The sequence below is a fragment of the Bubalus bubalis genome, chromosome 5 (genome assembly GCF_019923935.1).
Source record: "Bubalus bubalis isolate 160015118507 breed Murrah chromosome 5, NDDB_SH_1, whole genome shotgun sequence".
NCBI lineage: Eukaryota > Metazoa > Chordata > Mammalia > Artiodactyla > Bovidae > Bubalus > Bubalus bubalis.
In genome coordinates, this window is record NC_059161.1 from 80,399,960 (window position 1) to 80,406,327 (window position 6,368).

Consider the following 6,368-nt stretch of genomic DNA (forward strand, 5'->3'; position numbering starts at 1 on the left):
TGGTTTTTCCAGTGGTCATGTATGGACATGAGAGTTGGACTGTGAAGAAAGCTGAGCACCGAAGAATTGATGCTTTTGAACTGTGGTGCTGGAGAAGACTCTTGAGAGTCCCTTGGACTGCAAGGAGATCCAACCAGTCCATTCTGAAGGAGATCAGCCCTGGGATTTCTTTGGAAGGACTGATGCTAAAGCTGAAACTCCAATACTTTGGCCACCTCATGTGAAGAGTTGACTCATTGGAAAAGACTGCTGGGAGGGATTGGGGGCAGGAGGAGAAGGGGGCGACAGAGGATGAGATGGCTGGATGGCATCACCGACTCGATGGACAAGAGTTTGTGTGAACTCTGGGAGTTGGTGATGGACAGGGAGGCCTGGTGTGCTGCAGTTCATGGGGTCACAAAGAGTTGGACACAACTCAGTGACTGAACTGAACAGAACTTCTGCCATACATCAACATGAATCAGCCATAGGTATAGGTATAGGTCCTCTTGAACCAAAAACACGGAGCTCTTCACAAATTCATAATTCATTGTCATCTTGTGCAGAGGCCATGCTAATTTTCTATTTCATTCCAATTTTAGTATATGTGCTGCTAAAACAAGCACCCATTTTGTTTTCAAGTTTATTTTGTCTGAATATTGTGACCTCTGCTTTTTTGTCATTTCCATTTGCATGAAATATCTTTTCCCATCCCATCTCTTTCAATCTATGTGTTTCCTTTGCCCTAAAGTGGGTCTCTTAGAGGCAACCTATTGTAGACCCTTGTTTTTCTTTGCAGTCTGCCACTCTATGTCTTTTGATTGGAGCAGTCTATTGACATGTAAGTTAAATATTGATAAATATGTATTTACTGCCATTTTAAACCTTATTTTCCAGTTGATTCTATATTTCTCCACTGTTTCATTCTTTTGTTTTACTTTTTATGGTTTGATGATGATTTTATTGTATGCTTGTATTCTCTTCTTTTGTGTGTGTGTGTGTGTGTGTGTGTGTGTGTGTGTGTGTGCGTGTGTGAATCTATTTTATGTTTTTGATTTCTGGTTAACCTGTTTTTCAAGTATATTAACCCCTTCCTTGGAGAAGGCAATGACAACCCACTCCAGTACTCTTGCCTGGAAAATCCCATGGGAGGAGCCTGGTAGGCTGCAGTCCATGTTGTCACTTAGAGTTGGACACGACTGAGTGGCTTCACTTTCACTTTTCACTTTCATGCATTGGAGAAGGAAATGGCAACCCACTCCAGTGTTCTTGCCTGGAGAATTCCAGGGACGGAGGAGCCTGGTGGGCTGCCATCTATGGGGTTGCACAGAGTCGGATACGACTGAAGCGGCTTAGCAGCAGCAGCAGCAGCAACCCCTTCCTATATCTGCTTGCTTTAGACTGATAGTCGTGTAAGTTCAAAGACATTCTAAAAAAAAAAAAATTTACATTTTCTTACTCTCTTCCCCCACATTTTATGGTTTTGATGCCCTCTTCTACATCTTCATGTTTATCCCTTTGCTGTTCCATGTGTTTATCATTGCTTTCACAGTTTTTTTTTTCTTTTTTGATTTATATAATGGCTAAGTGATTTATTTTCTAATTGTGATTTCTTTTTTCCTATGTCTTCTTCTTTTCTATTTAGGGGAGTCACTGAAGTCACTCAGTCGTGTCTAACTCATTGCGACCCCATGGACTGTAGCCTACCAGGTTCCATCATCCATGGGATTTTCCAGGCAAGAATACTGAAGTGGGTTGCCATTTCCTTCTCCAGTTTAGGGAAGACCTTTCAATATTTCTTATAGGATAGGTTTCATATTGCTATATTCTTTTCATTTTTGCTTGTCTGATAAATCCTTTATCTCACCTTGTATGCTAAATGATAATCATACTGGGTAGAATATTCTATATTGCAGATTACTCCCTTTCAAGACTTTGAATGTATTTTCCTTTCCCTTTTGCCCTGCAATGTTTCTGTAGAGAAATCAGCTATCACCTTATGGAGATTTCCTTTTAATTAACTCTTTATTTTCCTCTTTCTGCTTTTGAATTTTCTCTTTAACTTTTGTCATTTTATGTATAACATGTCTTAGTTTAGGTCTGTTTGTGTTCATCTTCTTTGGGAACCTTTGTGCTTCCTATATCTGGATATTTTTAGATTTGGAAAGTTTCCAGCCATAATTTCTTCAAATACATTTTCAATGCCCTTTTCTTTTTCTTCTTCTGGAATCACTATTATGTGTAGATTGGCATGATTTATGTTACCCCATAGGCCGTGTATACGGCTTTCATTTTTCTTCATTTGTCTTTCTGGTTGCCATGCTGACTAGTTAATCTCCATTATTCTATCTTCCAGACTACTTCTTCATTCTTCTGCATTATTCTCTCCAGTATTCATTGCTTATAGCTCAGCTTTAATCTTGGAAAATGAACTTTCTAATTTTTCTTGCCTCTTCCTTATAATGTCTTATTCATTTTTACAGTAATGTGCATTTCTGTCGATAGCCATTCTTAATTCCTCAGTATTTTCATTACCTCTTTTTGAACTTGGTGTCTATTAGACTTAAGAGGACTGATTGTCAACTATGTGTAAAAGAATGAAATTAGAAAACTTTCTAACACCATACACAAAAATAAAGTAAAAATGGATTAAAGACTTAAACATAAGACCAGAAACTATAAAACTCTTAGAGAAAAACATAGGCAGAACACACTCTCTGACATAAATCACTACAAGATCCTCTATGATTTACCTTCTAGAGTAATGGAAAACAAAAATAAACAAATGGGACCTAATTAAATATAAAACCTTTAGCACAATAAAGGGAACTATAAGCTAGGTGAACACACAAACCTCAGAATGGGAGAAAATAATAGCAAATGAAACAACTAACAAAGAATTAATTTCCCAAATATATGAGCAACTCATATAGCTCAATACCAGAAAAGCAAACAACCCAATCAAAATGTGGGCAGAAGACCTAAACAGACATTTCTCCAAAGAAGACTTACAGATGGATAACAAACACATGAAAAGATGCTCAACATCACTCATTATTAGAGAAATGCAAATCAAAACCACAATGAGGCATCATCTCACTAGTCAGAATGGCCATCAACAAAAAGTCTACAAGCAATAAATGCTGGAGACGCTGTGGAAAATAGGGAACCCTCTTACACTATTGGTAGGAATGCAAACAGATACAAACACTATGGAAAACAGTATGGAGAGTCCTTAAAAAACTAGGAATGGGAAGGCAGAAGAAGATGGTGGAGGAGTAAGACAGGGAGATCTCCAGCCTCCCCACAAATACATCAAAAACTCATCAAGATACAGAACAACTCCTACAAAGCAACCTCTAGATGACAGTAGAAGAACCCAGGCCTCCGGGGGTAGGTGGGGGGCAGGCTAAGCTCCCTGGAATGAGGTAGGAGAGAGGATGGAGACATAAAAAGGGAAAAAACAGAATTTCTGGATGGGAGCTTTTGCCCTGAGGGAGGGAGGGAGGGAGGGAGTTGTAAAGCAGGAAGAGTTCCCATGCACTGGAAGCTCCCTCACAGGGAGGCTCAAGGGGGAGCCATGGAATCTTAGAAAGACAGGTAAAGCAGAGACTTAAAGGGCAGGAAACAGAGAAAGCTGCACTTCTCAGCCCATAAACAGCTCATGGACCATGGCCTCGACCACACAGTGAGCTTGGGGAACAGAGAGAAGCCTACAGAAGGCCCACAGCAGAGAGGACAGGCCCAGCATGCTGAGGCGCAGCATACAAAACTCTCCAGTACACAAAACCCTTGTGGCACAGAGGGTGGGCCTAGGGAGCCAAAAGAAGCCCCACAACATAGAGGGTGGGCCTGGTGAGACGAAGAAGGAAACACACGCCCTGCGATGTAGAGGGCAGGCCTGCAGAGCCAAGACAAGTGCACACAAGCGCCGTGATGCAGAGAGCAAGCACAGGGAGCTGAGACAAGCATACACAGCCCTGTGACATAGAAGGCGGACCAGTGAGCCAAAACAAGTGCACAGAAACCCTGTGACATATAGGACAGGCCCAGAGAGCTGAGACAAATGCGCACAAGCCCCGCGGCAGAGCAGGATGGCCTGGTGAGCCAAAACATGTGCACATAAGCCCAGGACATTCAATACTACGGCAATCCAAGTCTATGCCCTGACCAGTAAAGCTGAAGAAGCTGAAGTTGAATGGTTCTGTGAAGACCTCAGTTCAGTTCAGTTCAGTCACTCAGTTGTGTCTGACTCTTTGCGACCCCATGAATCGCAGCATGCCAGGCCTCCCTGTCCATCACCAACTCCCGGAGTTCACTTAGACTCACGTCCATCGAGTCAGTGATGCCATCCAGACATCTCATCCTCTGTCGTCCCCTTCTCCTCCTGCCCCCAATCCCTCCCAGCATCAGAGTCTTTTCCAATGAGTCAACTTTTCACATCAGGTGGCCAAAGTCCTGGGGTTTCAGCTTTAGCATCAGTCCTTCCAAAGAAATCCCAGGGCTGATCTCCTTCAGAATGGACTGGTTGGATCTCCTTGCAGTCCAAGGGACTCTCAAGAGTATTCTCCAACACCACAGTTCAAAAGCATCAATTCTTCGGCGCTCAGCTTTCTTCACAGTCCAACTCTCATGTCCATACATGACCACTGGAAAAACCATAGCCTTGACTAGATGGAACTTTGTTGGCAAAGTAATGTCTCTGTTTTTTAATATGCTATCTAGGTTGGTCATAACTTTCCTTCCAAGGAGTAAGCGTCTTTGAATTTCATGGCTGCAGTCACCATCTGCAGTGATTTAGGAGCCCCCCCCAAAAAGTCTGACACTGTTTCCACTGTTTCCCCATCCATTTCCCATGAAGTGATGGGATCAAATGCTATGATCTTTGTTTTCTGAATGTTGAGCTTTAAGCCAACTTTTCACTCTCCACTTTCACTTTCATCAAGAGGCTTTTGAGTTCCTCTTCACTTTCTGCCATAAGGGTGGTGTCATCTGCATATCTGAGGTTATTGACATTTCTCCTGGAAATCTTGATTCCAGCTTGTCCTTTTAGAACTAACACCCAAAAAAGATGTCCTTTTCATTATAGGGGACTGGAACCAAAAGTAGGAAGTCAAGAAACACCTGGAGTAACAGGCAAATTTGGCCTTGGAGTACACAATGAAGCAGGGCAACGGCTAATAGTTTTGCCAAGAGAATGCACTGGTCATAGCAAACACCATCTTCCAAGAACACAATAGAAGACTCTACACATGGACATCACCAGATGGCCAACATCAAAATCAGATTGATTATATTCTTTGCAGGCAAAGATGGAGAAGCTCTATACAGTCAGCAAAAGCATGACCAGGAGCAGACTGTGGCTCAGATCGTAAACTCCTTATTGCCAAATGCAGACTTAAATTGAAGAAAGTAGGGAAAACCACTATACCATTCAGGCATGACCTAAATCAAATTCCTTATGATTATACAGTGGAAGTGAGAGATAGACTTAAGGGACTAGATCTGATAGACAGAGTGCCTGATAAACTATGGACGGAGGTTTGTGACATTGTACAGGAGACAGGGATCAAGACCATCGCCAAGAAAAGGACAGAAATGGTATGGACCTGACAGAAGCAGAAGATATTAAGAAAAGGTTGTAAAAATACACAGAAGAACTGTACAAAAAAGATCTTCATGACCCAGTTAAGCACGATGGTATGATCACTCACCTAGAGCCAGACATCCTGGAATGTGAAGTCAAGTGGGCCTTAGGAAGCATCACTATGAACAAAGCTAGTGGAGGTGATGGAATTCCAGTGGAGCTATTTCAAATCCTGAAAGATGATGCTGTGAAAGTGCTGCACTCAATATGCCAGCAAATTTGGAAAACTTAGCAATGGCCACAGGACTGGAAAATGTCTGTTTTCATTCCAATCTCAAAGAAAGGCAATGCCAAAGAATGTTCAAACTAGCGCACAATTGCACTTATCTCACATGCTAGTAAAGTAATGCTCAAAATTCTCCAAGCCAGGCTTCAGCAATATGTGAACCATGAGCTTCCAGATGTTCAAGCTGGTTTTAGAAAAGGCAGGGGAATCAGCGATCCAATTGTCAACATCTGCTGGACCATCAAAAAAGCAAGAGAGTTCCAGAAAAACATCTATTTCTGCTTTATTGACTATGCCAAAGCCTTTGACTGTGCAGATCACAATAAACTGTGGAAAATTCTGAAAGAGATGGCAATATCAGACCACCTGACCTGCCTCTTGAGAAACCTGTATGCAGGTCAGGAGGCAACAGTTAGAACTGGACATGGAACAACAGGCTGGTTCCAAATAGAGAAAGGAGAACATTAAGGCTGTATATTGTCACCCTGCTTATTTAACTTATATGTAGAGTACATC

The 6,368-nt window shown here is 42.0% G+C and overlaps 1 non-coding gene across 1 annotated transcript; it reads right to left on the reverse strand.

The window, feature by feature from the left end:
- Positions 1–495: 495 nt before the first annotated feature.
- LOC112582780 lies at positions 496–605 on the reverse strand. Its single transcript, XR_003107155.1, has one exon. It is a non-coding gene; the product is annotated as a U6 spliceosomal RNA (small nuclear RNA).
- Positions 606–6,368: the final 5,763 nt, after the last annotated feature.